At 40.1% G+C, this 12,289-nt stretch overlaps 1 long non-coding RNA gene across 4 annotated transcripts; it reads right to left on the reverse strand.

The window, feature by feature from the left end:
* Window positions 1–3,206: 3,206 nt before the first annotated feature.
* Window positions 3,207–12,283, reverse strand: LOC118451675. 4 transcript variants are annotated; one of them, XR_004841188.1, is made up of 4 exons: window positions 11,519–12,283; window positions 11,357–11,436; window positions 7,558–7,785; window positions 3,207–4,817 (listed from the first exon to the last, which is right to left on the reverse strand). It is a non-coding gene; the product is annotated as an uncharacterized LOC118451675 (long non-coding RNA). The 4 variants fall into 4 exon arrangements; XR_004841189.1 differs by lacking the exon at window positions 3,207–4,817 and adding an exon at window positions 8,926–10,401 and having other exon boundaries at window positions 6,006–7,785; XR_004841190.1 differs by lacking the exons at window positions 3,207–4,817; window positions 7,558–7,785 and adding exons at window positions 7,824–7,954; window positions 8,926–10,401.
* Between the last annotated feature and the right edge of the window lie 6 nt (window positions 12,284–12,289).

Consider the following 12,289-nt stretch of genomic DNA (forward strand, 5'->3'; position numbering starts at 1 on the left):
ATGCTTCCTCTTTGAATGTTCACAAGGGGGCCTCAGATGCCTTGATGCCAACCCTGGTAATAATACTGCGAGAGCATGGGTGTGAATATTTTCCACAGTACTGTGATGCAATTTCTTTGATCCGTGTTAGAGTAAATAAAGCTCCAGTGCAATTATCTGAGATCATTTCAGTGTCTGTGTAAAACACAGATTTGACAAATGCTCTTACTTCACTAAATTATTTATGCAGGTACAGTAACATTAAAATGAATAGCAATTAGAGCAGCACTAGATTCCCTTTTCCTGTATTTCCTCTTCCACTGTGAATATAACAGAACAGCTTCTAAGGAGAAAAGCTCTTTGCTTTGTTTAGGAAAATAAAATTTTAAGGAGAGTCCGTCATAAAATGGACACAAGTGAAGCAAGGACAGTTTACACTCCATGGTAACTGCTTCAGAATGTTACCTATGCCACATGGTTTAGTGTTGCTAGAAGAGGAGACAAACAAGCAGACATCCAGGCAAAACCAGTCCCACGTAAATGTAACAGAGTGCCAACAATCCACCTTACAGCGATCTGTTTCATCAGAGAGTGGATATACAATCTTTCTATAGTTTTTATTTTATATCTGGTTTAACCACAAATTACTATTTAAGAAAATGTTGGCTCCTTTGTAATAACATTTACTGAAAACTTAACCATTTATCCTAGGCAAGGGACATCCATTAGAGCCTTTTAAACACAGGAATAATTTTGATCTGATGCTGGTGTGAGGTACAATTCTGCTGTCACTATGTCAGAGAAATTTTTCCTGTTGCTTAGAAAGAGCACAAGCTGCCTTGCTTTCTGCATCAGAAGTACCTTCCTGAGTTCCAAGTCTCTGAGTTTTTGTGCGCTCGAGCCTCTGCCTTCCTAGCTACCCTAATCTGCTCTCATTTCAGCTTTTAACATGGTGTTCAGTCTTCATGGTTTTTAGCCCATTCTGCCTGCCTTCTTACTCAGGCCACTTAAAGACAGACTTGAAGGAAACAACTTCCATCTTTTCTTCCTTCAAACCTCTCAATTTTACTTACTCCTTGCATCCATTTCATTTCAGTCTGTTTAGCTCAGGTTTTGTGTGTGAGCTCCCATCAGTTTAAAACTTGGTAGTCTAGTTCTAATTAGGGCAAGTTGAAGTACTATGTCTTCCATCCATTTTTAAAACAGTAAATAAAACTGTTGATGCTGCCTTCCTGGCCACTGCATTACTGTTTAGTACAGCCCGTTCCCAAGCAATAGAAGGTAAACCAGAGAAGTCGCAGTTTTGCCAGACTAAGCTACATCTGTACCAGTAAGCCAGACAGGGCCAAGGCGCGGAGTCATATGCTGGCAGGTGATCGTCCATACTTCCAAACAGCGATCGTGGTTCATGGTGTGGCTTTGCCCACGCATACTCTCCGAAGGAATGTGGGGTATGTCTGAGGGGCATCAGCTACGGACACAAGCCCGGTCAGGCCAGTTGGTCTCAGGACTAGAAAGTCCACAGATTGTTTTCCTTACTAGCAAAGACGTAGCAAAGACAGTCACACCAGTCTTTGCAACTGTTTAGTTAAGCAAACTCTAAGTTAAAGTGGTGTAACAGTTAGTAAATCATTCTTTCCTCCTCTCTCCTCCCTACAGCTCACTGTTTCCTTCCTCAGAAAAAGAAATATATAGAAAAACACCTGACAACAACAGAGCGTCACAGAAAAATACAAAATGGTGATATAGAAAGGCACAGTGGCAAGGCTATTCTTATTCAGCCAGCCAGGGCAAATATGGGAAGCATCTTCAGACACAGAAGTAGGTGACTCCTGGTTGTCGGTCAGAGACTTTTTGTGGCATGCCCTGGGAAGGATTTCCTCAATATAAGAAGCGGGAGTTGTTTTCTATACCCTATCCAGTGTCACACTTGTGTTTGAAGCTACAAAATTCTGCAGTGATCCCAGCCACCTGCAGCTAGGCTGCGCCCTGCCCTTCTTCCAAATTTCACATCCATGACTTTTCAGTAAGATTATAAACTGCTTGGCTTTGCTTTTTGTTTGCAAAGTGATTGTCGAGCTTTTACTGACACCTGCATTAACTGTATCTGTTTAAAGGCGCATAATACTTTTTAAAGGACAACGTCTGCCTCCAGACAAAGAGCTCCTGTGCATCAAGTCTCCCTCACTGACCTAATTGGGTATTTGAATGTGACTCAAGCGTTCCAGGCGTGTCCTTTGCATAAGGGTGATTTTTATTCAGGACTGCCTGAGCTCTGCTCATTCCCCTAGACCACACTACTTTGACTTCTCTTCCTGTTTATTGACATTAGAAGCACTTTTACTCAGAAATAATAAAAAGAGGACTCTAGAAAAACTCCAACCTTTTCTGAAGGGGATGGGCCATTTATATGAAGGTAAGATTTGTTTAGTATGATGGGACAGTGATGGAACCCAGAGTCCTTAAGCCATATTACCCATTTCCTTTTCATAACATACCTTCCTTAGTTTACATTAAGGGGTATGGCTAAGTCACCCATGTTTATATAAATAACAGAAATACAGAACATGTTTGGGTGAATTGAACAAAACTCCATTTGATGATAATGCCATTTTGTTTGAGTGACATTACTACTATGTAATTCTTTGTGATTATTCAAACGAAATATTAGAAGAAGTCAAGATACAAATATATGAAGGACTTTTCCTCAGAGGAATAGCTATAGGTAAAGGCTAGAACATACCTGAACATACCGTGTCATACGAATGCATCATACCTGGATAAGTGAGGCAAAGCAAGTATTTCATGTTCTTCACTTTCTTAATATGGAATGAACCTCTCATGATGGTGAAGAAGAGGAAGATGTTATCACTGATATTTACATTCTGATTCTTAGATCCCTGTTCTGCATCTATCTTCCTGGGCTGGGTTACAAGGTCACCAAAGTCAACGGAAAGATTTGTGTCCCCTTTTCCACATTTGAAATTTTCCAAATACATACGTAGATACGTAAAACAATATTTATTCAATTTAAATCTGTTGTAATGAATCTAGAAAAGTTTCTTTCTGTGTGGGCTCACTCGTTGCCCTAGTACTGCAAAGACCACTTGTACAGGGAACTCGTGAAAACTTTCTCTCCTGCATCATTTAACATCAAGTGAGAGACAGGAGGAGGAAAAGAAGGTGGTGTCCAAAAGGCTGATTCTGCAGAGCTTCCTCTCAACCTGCTCTGAATCTTCCACTGAAAGAATTTCTCTTCCTCCATCTCCTTACACAGAAGTAGCTTACAGACGGAACGTCTCCCAAACCCCATGAAAAGATACTTGAGGGAACCAGTCCTTTAGTAGCTGTTAGCCAATGACAGACTCAGATAACTAAAATTCCTTTCCTAATCGGCAAATTAATTTTTTTCTTTAATTATTAGTACTACTTTTTTGACAGCCTCTTAATAGCACAGGTTTCCTAAGCCAGTTAGTTTCCCTTCATTTTCATTAATGTATTCTTCTTTGGTTTTAATAAGAGAACTAAATTAAAGTTTACTTTTTTTTTTATGCTCATTTGTTAACAATTGCAGCACAAATCTGGGACAGGGTTTGCTCTCTCTCTCTCAGGCACCCTCTGCTGGTCTTCCCAAAGCAAAACGCAAAATACCAGAGAATTTTCATTAACAACCAACATTTTTTAAGAGAAAAAAACAGATTTCTGTTTCTAAACCTTTTATTATCAGAATATAAGTTATGAGGAAGATCAGCTTTGGGGCTGTAAACTGAGCATGGGCGGAGGTTTTTAATGAAATCAAGAAAATAATTGCATAATCAAGCATGTGAACCTGTGGAATTTCTCAGGCAAAAAGTCCAAAAGTGAACATGGCCTAAAAAGCTGATCATAGTCTGACCTGGCTCTCAGCAGAACCCTGTGATTGGCATTTTAATGAAGATATTATGCAAGGAGCTCTAGAAGCATACGCTACTGGGGACTTTTTTTCGGCATGTCTCACTTGACCAAAGTCATAGGCAGTAGTCCTGCTTAGTCAGTTCATATTTTAAGGAGGAAAAGAGGTAAGGAGATACAGTGGCTAAATATTATCTTCCATTCTAGCAACACAATAAACCAGAGAGCTGATCTAATTATTCGTCTGGGAAAACCCCTGGGTGTCATAGAAGTAAATTAGCACATAGTACTTTCTTAATCAGCTGACGGATAAGACATGTTGGTGCTGGGAGAGGGTAAATTTGTTGCGCCTGGTGCTCCAACAATCCCTTTCTGGTAACCAAAACCAAGAAAAAGTAGCTCTAAGACTGCTCTGCCACCAACATCTAAAAAAAGTTTCCTGTGCTGCCCAGGACCAGGCAGATGTGGGTCTGTCAGGAAGGTTGCCCTGTTCCTCTTTTGAAGTGCCTAGGATGGTACGTTGCAAGAATTTTTAAGATCTGCAGGAACACAAATCCAGGATGTGTATGTGATTTGATAAGCATTGCACATATTGCACTTTCTGAAGTAATTTTTTACTTGACATTAAACCTCAGTGCAAGCAAACGGGTACTTTGTTGAGGATCCATCAGCTTTCTGTGTATGGTAGCACAGGAGTCAACCCAGAGAGGTTCAGGAGAGTTGCAAAAGCTAGTAACATTTCATTTTGCACAGCCGAGTTTTTTAATGATGTTTTTTATATGACACAGCAACAGGCAAGATACTAGCCACAAGTATTTAAATCAAAGCTATGTAAGCAGCCTCCTGTTACCACCCTTCCTGGGTAACTATGTTCTTCAAGATACTGGAGAAAGTGCAGTAGAGGGCCACCAAGGTGAAGAGAGACTTGAAGAACCGTCTTTGTTCAGCTGTAAGAAGAGAAGGATAGGGGAAGATTTTATTGCTGTCTTCAACTACAGACTCTTTTCAGAGGTACAGAATGAAAAGACAAGAGACAACGGACACAAATCACAACACAGGAAATTCTGGTTGGAAACACAGGAACAGGTGCCCAGAGAGGTGGAATTTCCATCCTCAAAGATATTCAAAATGCAGCTGGACAAAGACCTGAGCAATCCCATCTCATTGTACCTGCTTTGAGCCAGGGGTTGAACTCAACGACCTTCAGAAGTCCCTTCAAACCAAAATTATTCCATGATTTTATGATAAATGACTACTGTATCACTAATCCAGCTTAAACTGATGAAAGTGATTTTGACAGAACTAATGCTTTCCTGAAGCAAATAAGAAATTTAAACCTAGTCCAGACTCGCTGAGGTCAGTGGAAATCTTGAGTTTAACTTGAAAGGCATTAAATCAACGCTTTTAGGACTCGTGTTCAGAAAAGATCCTGAATTTCATTTTTGTAGACAGCATTAGAAATTGCATCAGGGTGGTGTTTTTTACTATGGGTTTCTCAGTAGATTGCTTTCGCAGAGAGGTGAGAACGAAGCATGCCACAACCGCTCTCTCTTGAGTATTCACAAATTCCACCTAGAGAGTTAGCAGCAGAATGAAGCGTTTGCTCAGTGCACTGCAGGTAGGTAACTCTGCTTTTCAGTTTGCACTTGCAGGAAAATTCCTGTTTGCTAACTGTTATTGGTAATGAGCCTCTCATCTAACTTGGGTTCAGCTCAGGTCAACTGCTACTTTCATGTTGAGACACTGTCTATATTAATTGAAATTTATGTCATAGAATGGCAATCTTGTGACCTCTGTAGAATGAGCTAATGACTCCGATCCCATTTTCCGCAGGCTGCTGTGAATTAACACCACCAGTGCTTTCCCTTTTTCACCTCATCCTTTTGCTCATCTTTGTAAAGACAAGATTTTTACCTCTTCCTTATCTTTTCTCTTATAAGGGATTATATTATTTATTTTGAACATAAAACAGAGTAAAGCACCACAAGGGAGTAATTAGAGTACAACATGATAAATGTCAAGTACTAGCCAATTATTCTGATTATTCCTATAGAGGTTAAAAAATGAAAAAAAAAAAAGTGTTTGTAAAAACATAACATATGCCTTTACACACACAAATATAATGGAAACAGAGATTTATCCTAATAAATACATGAGTGATATAGTACAATGAATGAAAACAAGCAAGAAAACAAACATATTTCAAATCCTTAAAAGAAATCATATTCCCAAATCTCTCAAGAAGTAGTTGAACTCCTAATCCACTGGATTAACTGAAATTTCTTGAGAAGGAAGGATATCTTTCTGGTTTAGGGCGGAGATGCAGATTATGTCCAAGTATCATCCCTGTTTTGAGTAATACTCTGATGTGAAGTGGCATCACGTTACTTGCACTTAAACATTCTACAAAAGATCTAACGTGACCTGGAGTGTGAGATTTTCCTTCCCTGATAGGTTCCTCCTCCTGAAACTCTGAGCTTGAACTGCACAACAAACAGTTTCTTTTCATAATGGCCCTTATTGCTTTGCTGATATTTTGTTCTGCACCATCTCCAAAGTAATGCGAAAAATCCAAATTACTACTTATTTTGCTTTCCTAAGAAAACCATCATATATAGCTTGTGATCTCATATCCATTTTTGCCAGCCAACATGAAGCAATGGCTTTACTTCTTACAGTCATACCACATCAGCACCTACGTAACGAAACTAAATTTAAATTTCATTTATGTTGTCAACTAAAACAGGCAAAGTGGCAAAATCCAGCTCCAGAACAGGATTATCCTTTAAATCCTGGTCTCTCCAGAATACTTGGTACTGTGTAAAACCTATTTTGCAATATACTAAGCAAGGTTCAGATTTCAAATATCTCCACACCTTGGCTATTTGATTCTGACATGTTGCTTTTAGTTTAATTTAACTGTTTAATTGACACACAAAAAATTATCTCCTCAGCTGTGTCCCAGCTAATGAGGTTGTTAAGAGAGACAGCTGATTGAACAGGTTTATATGAATAAATGCAGCAAAAAGTAAGTTGTGTTTTGATTGTACCTAGATCTGACTATTTAAAGAAGAAAAGGACTAGTAACACAAAAAATTGAGTTTACAGAATGTAAATCTTATCCTCTCATCTGAACTAATCTCCTTCGCATCTGGAAATTCCAGTCTTTATCAAATTTCAGGATCTCTTGCTTGAATGTTAATAATTATAGAACTCTAAGTGCATCGTAAGACTCTTGATGACTCACTATGAAGTATTCTTACGCACTAACAGTCTGACATGTAATTTTAGCTGTGATTGCTAAGCTAATTTTTAGGTTAAACAACTGCCAGTTGTAGGCAGGCCCATTAAAATTGGCTGGGATAACAGCCGTTTTTACAACATGCTAATGACTAAGGGTTTGATCCTGCAACGCTGAGGTCAATGGAAGCTTTGTCATTGACTTCAGTGAGGATACAGGCCTTCATGCACGGACTACTAATAGCAAATGAAAACAGCAACTTACATATACCCTCACATTTTGAAAACAGAAGAACCATCTAATGAACGGAATAGGCTAAAACCTAGCTGATATCTAAATATTCTGGTTGTTCTTTACTTTACAGCTTGTCTAATAGTAAAAGAAGATCTCGTCAAGAAAATTAAAGTTTCAGCAATTTTGAACACAAAGACTTTGTAAGCACTCACCACTGACAGAGGGAGGTTCAATAAAGTGTATCCCCTTCGGGTTGGAAAGAACCATAGAAAGGTATCTGTGCTGGAGTCCCGTCACATGTGAATTCAACCCAGTCTTTGGAGCACTTCAAATCAACTTACCTTTTCTACTAACGCTGCTTTAAGCTGATTCATGGATTCTGTGTTGAAGAGCAATGCAGATGGTCCCAATGAGACCTTTCACATCGTACCGTCATGAATCTGGTAGACAGCACAGGGGACAAAATGAATTAGCATACCCTGGAATGCCACGCCAGCGCTTCTTCAGGCATCAAGCACGTCTGTTTTGTCCCTTTTTATATAGCAGGTTCAGGACACATCGGCTTTCTAGCAAGAATTTTCCATTTCAACTGCTGAGCCAGCTGAGATTCTAAAGAGAGCAGAAAAAAAATATTTAAACATTTCTCTTCTTTCCCTCATTTTTCATTTTCTTTAAAATGCTTGTAGACTATATTGACATTCTTTTTTGATTCCCCCATTTAACATGAAAAGCAATTTTTCCTGGCCACCAGGTCTTCAGTGAAATTTTGCTACAGATAGAAGGACCCGTATGAAATGCAGGTGATTTGCAGATGAAAACCTTGACAAACTGCATTTAACTTCCTGAGCTGCCTGAATTTTTGTCTTCTTTCATGTAAGTTTTGGACTTTTGTAGAAATTGGGAGGTGCCATGCTTTTCCCATATGTCACATACGTAAAAGGTAGGAGAAAAATGGCAGGACAAAAATAATAACAATATTCTAGAATAAATTTTTATATTAATTTTCAGCATAAAAGGATCTTCCCTCTATTGATATTTAGGTCTTTACTGTATTTTGCTTTTGCTGATTTTCCTGAATTGCAGGTTACTTTCATCAGCAAATTCTCACTGGAAAAATAAAACTCCTGACTGAGCATTGCTTTCTGTCTCTTACAGCTAGAGTAAGAAACCCACATTGTGTTGCCCTAATGATTTCGCACCTAATTTTGTAGATTGAAAATGACTAGTATTTGTTTTTAAGAAATGTCCTAGCTGTCTGGATGTTGTTATAAAAAGCTATCAGGAGAGCATAAATCTCGTCTTAGAGGGACCAAAGTGTGGCAGTTTGCACAGCAGTTTCAGGACTCTAGCAGAAAGCAAATATTATCAGAACTGCTGCATTTCAGGAATGTGGGACCTTGGCACACCACGTTCTTCAACAGTCCAAAGTCTCTGTGACATCTTTCAGATAAATTCAGTTTGGATACAGGATACACCCTAGGTGTGCACTTTTGATGATTTAAACATCATGTGGTTATTAATCATAGCTACTGGCATTTTATGGAGTTCCCAATGGCACAGCTGCCCGAGCAGATACCTACAGATGTCATCACACCAGGGTGTTGCAGGAATAGCACCAAGAAGACGTAAAGCCAGCAGCATAGTCATCCAGCTGGCTTTTAGATTCCAAAAATAGGTAGGGCCCACTGGAGGAGATGGGGCAGGGCATCAGTACTTCACAAAGCCACATATAAAGTTCTGGTAAGCTCAAGATCACACTATTACAGGCCACAGGTATCATTAATATGAAGATTTCTATTAGATAACCTCTAAGCACCACAGGTAATTAATTAATTTTAGCCATCTAAAAATTAAGGGTGGTCATCTCGGCTTCTTCTGTACTTGCAGAAACTACAGGAGAGAAAAAGTCACCCTCAGAAGGCAACTCACCCAACCTGCTTTAGCCACCCGAGTAAGCATGGGAGTAATGATCATCTAAAGGTGCCTGCCTCTCTCCGCTGTATCAAGACAGCCTGGACAACAGCTTGATTATACGTCTAATATTTAGATGAGTGTTATTAGGTGATATAAATCCTAGTCCAAACAAAACAAAACCCCATGGTCTACCAGCCTTTTTGGCTGCAGAGTAACTTCAGATACATTATTTCCCATCTACGTCAAATATTTGTGGTAAGACAAGAAGATAAATGGGGATGATAAGTAAGGGAAGCTGAAACCAAAAGGCTCTGCTTTTCCTCACCTTTTGAATAAACTGCATGTGAGACACTGAAAGAAGTACATCTTTTTCACTTAGGCATCAAGAAACCTAAACCATGCGACACAACAGTTAATACTTGTCCTCTCTTTAAAGAATATACAGACAAAATTCCAATACTTCATGCTATACCTTATAATAAAAGAAGTTTAACCAACTGGTATTAAAACTGAAAGAGTTAAAAGGAGAATTGGGCAATACCAACACACAGAGATTACAGCAGACTCATGCAGAATATGGCCATTATGATGGAAACTGATTCCAAAACTCAGTTGAAATGCCATGTGATCCCAGTAGCAACTGCAGTCCCATATTCTCTTTTTATGGGGAATGATGTCATTGGGAACAGCTCCATTGGACAAAGTGTGGAATTTTCTAAATTGACACTTTCAATGAATACATTGGACAAAATCATTCTCCTGCCTGCAATAACCAAGTGTGCATAGGTGGTAAATATCTACTTATTTAGATATGTAATCTTTTTAGAAATACTCTTGGCAAATACCACCCATCTAAAGACTTCTTAAAAGCTGTAACAGGAAGCAGAAAAAAAATCCTCTAAAAATAATACTCTAAAAACGTCCTGTGGAACAGCACATCATTTTAAATATGCTTCATCATGCCAGTAGAAATTTCTTGTTGCAAACAGTGGAATACGATTCTTCTCAATAATTCGGTCACGGTTTACAATGCAGCGATGAAAGAGTTTTGCAGTGGTTCTTGTTAGCGCGTCCTTGACTGTGGTGCTAATGACTCCAGCGACTACAGGTCCCAGTCAGCTGTATCCCATCCTGAGCTACAGCTAAGGGGAAAATAGAGTTGTATGCTGGGAGATGTAGTCTCATCAGCTACAAATATGCACAGTTCAGGCACATGTTACACACAGCTGTTTTATCCTAATTAAATCTGATGCTTGAATTTCTTGTAAATATTTATCACCGTTGTCAGTACAACAGGCCAGGCAAAACCAGCAAACTAAATAAAAGTTACACTTTAAGAAAATACTGTGGTAATTTGACTCCATCCAATTTCCCAAGAAAAACATATAAATAGAAAATGACAGCAGCAAACTCTCTCCTGTCATTACATTCCTGCAGCTTAAAATGAGGGCATCACAAAAAAAAAAAGCTGGGCCACGTTTTCATTCACATTTATTAAAAAAAACAAACAAACACAAAACCCCAGCTGTAGGTAACATAGAATCTAAAAGAAATCCACGACTATATATAATTCAAAGTGTTAGGAGACATTTATTAAAGTGGAAAAGGAGGATGAAAAATTAAATTTATGTTTAAACGTAGAGGTTAAAGAAGCATGGCACAATCCTGCAGGAACAATTCTGCATAATCTCTACCTTGTCTGTATATCGCAGAAGGTTTTTTGGGGGGGAAAGAAACGCAGTTTTTAAAATCTGAACTGCATCAAAATTGGAACCAATTGTCTTTGGATACCAAGAGGAAATTCAAAATTGCATTGACAAAGATTACGGGAATTACTCCATGACCTTCCAAAATCTCCCTTTCGTTATGGAACATGCTGCTATGGAACACGCTGTGTATATTCTGCTCCCCCCCAACACGTTTTCAGAATATTTTGCATTTAAATCTCCCTGAAGGTTTGCTTCCACTAACAAATTTTCCTGCATTTAAGTACAATTCAAACAGTTAACACCACATCGAGCACTGTTGAGTGGAGTTCAGTATCATGCTAACAAATAACGATTAGGACGAATACAGTGAGATCGGCTCCAAACATACCATTCCATCACAGTCAGCAGCGGGAACTGGAGATTTTGTGATCGCACCGAAACAGTCAGCTTATCTGTTACAGGAAAGCCCTACAACGATAAGGTTTTGTTGTTTTGTTAGAGCTTTTTAAGCTATCTCCAGGTAGGGCTTTGCTGGTTTTGTAGGTCTTACCAGCGGAAGAGCCCTCAATTAGCTGTCCTCAGCCGCTGGCACACTCGGGTTGAAGTTGCACTGATCGTTATCTACAATGGCGAGGGGAACATAACCAGCAATTTGAGGACTATTCCAAATATTCGGTTTAGGGAAACCTTAACACACGGCTGTTTGCTCCGACCGCTGTTAACGACAGAAACTACCTAAAGTAGATCTTAGCTAAGTTCTTTACTAAGTACCCACTTCACTTTTCCCCAGGCCTCCTCAGCATCTCCCCCTCTGTAGTCGATTCCTTCTTCACAGCCCCAAAACTACTACGCATCCCTACTCCTCCCTTCAAAAGCGCTCCTCCTCGCATCCACCCCCACCTTCAAAAATCTCCAGCCCTGTGATTTAACCCTGGCTTGCTGGAATTAACCTCAGGGAGCGTTCCGCCCCCCGCAGTCACCCCTCTCCCAGCCAGGCCCCCCTCGGGCATCCTCCGCCGCAGTCTCCCCCCGTTAGGCAAAGCAAAGGGTCCTCTAACAGCTTCTCCCCTAAATCTGTTCCCCGCAGGCCGGCGGGGGGAGTCGCTCCCCGAACGCCATCCCGTCCCTTTTGCCAACAGGCCTGCCTCCACCGAAGGGGAGCTGAAAATCGGGGGGATTATCAAGGCCATTATGCGTTTATCACCCATAATCCGCTGCTGATTTTGCCAGCAGTTGCGCTTTCCGCGGGGCAGGCTGCAGGGCTCTGCTGGGGCTGGGCAAGAGCACATCCCAGCGCGCCCCTGCGCCCGCGGCCTGCCCG

This window comes from Egretta garzetta, unplaced genomic scaffold (genome assembly GCF_000687185.1).
Source record: "Egretta garzetta isolate BGI_Z169 unplaced genomic scaffold, ASM68718v1 scaffold311, whole genome shotgun sequence".
NCBI classification, from domain to species: domain Eukaryota; kingdom Metazoa; phylum Chordata; class Aves; order Pelecaniformes; family Ardeidae; genus Egretta; species Egretta garzetta.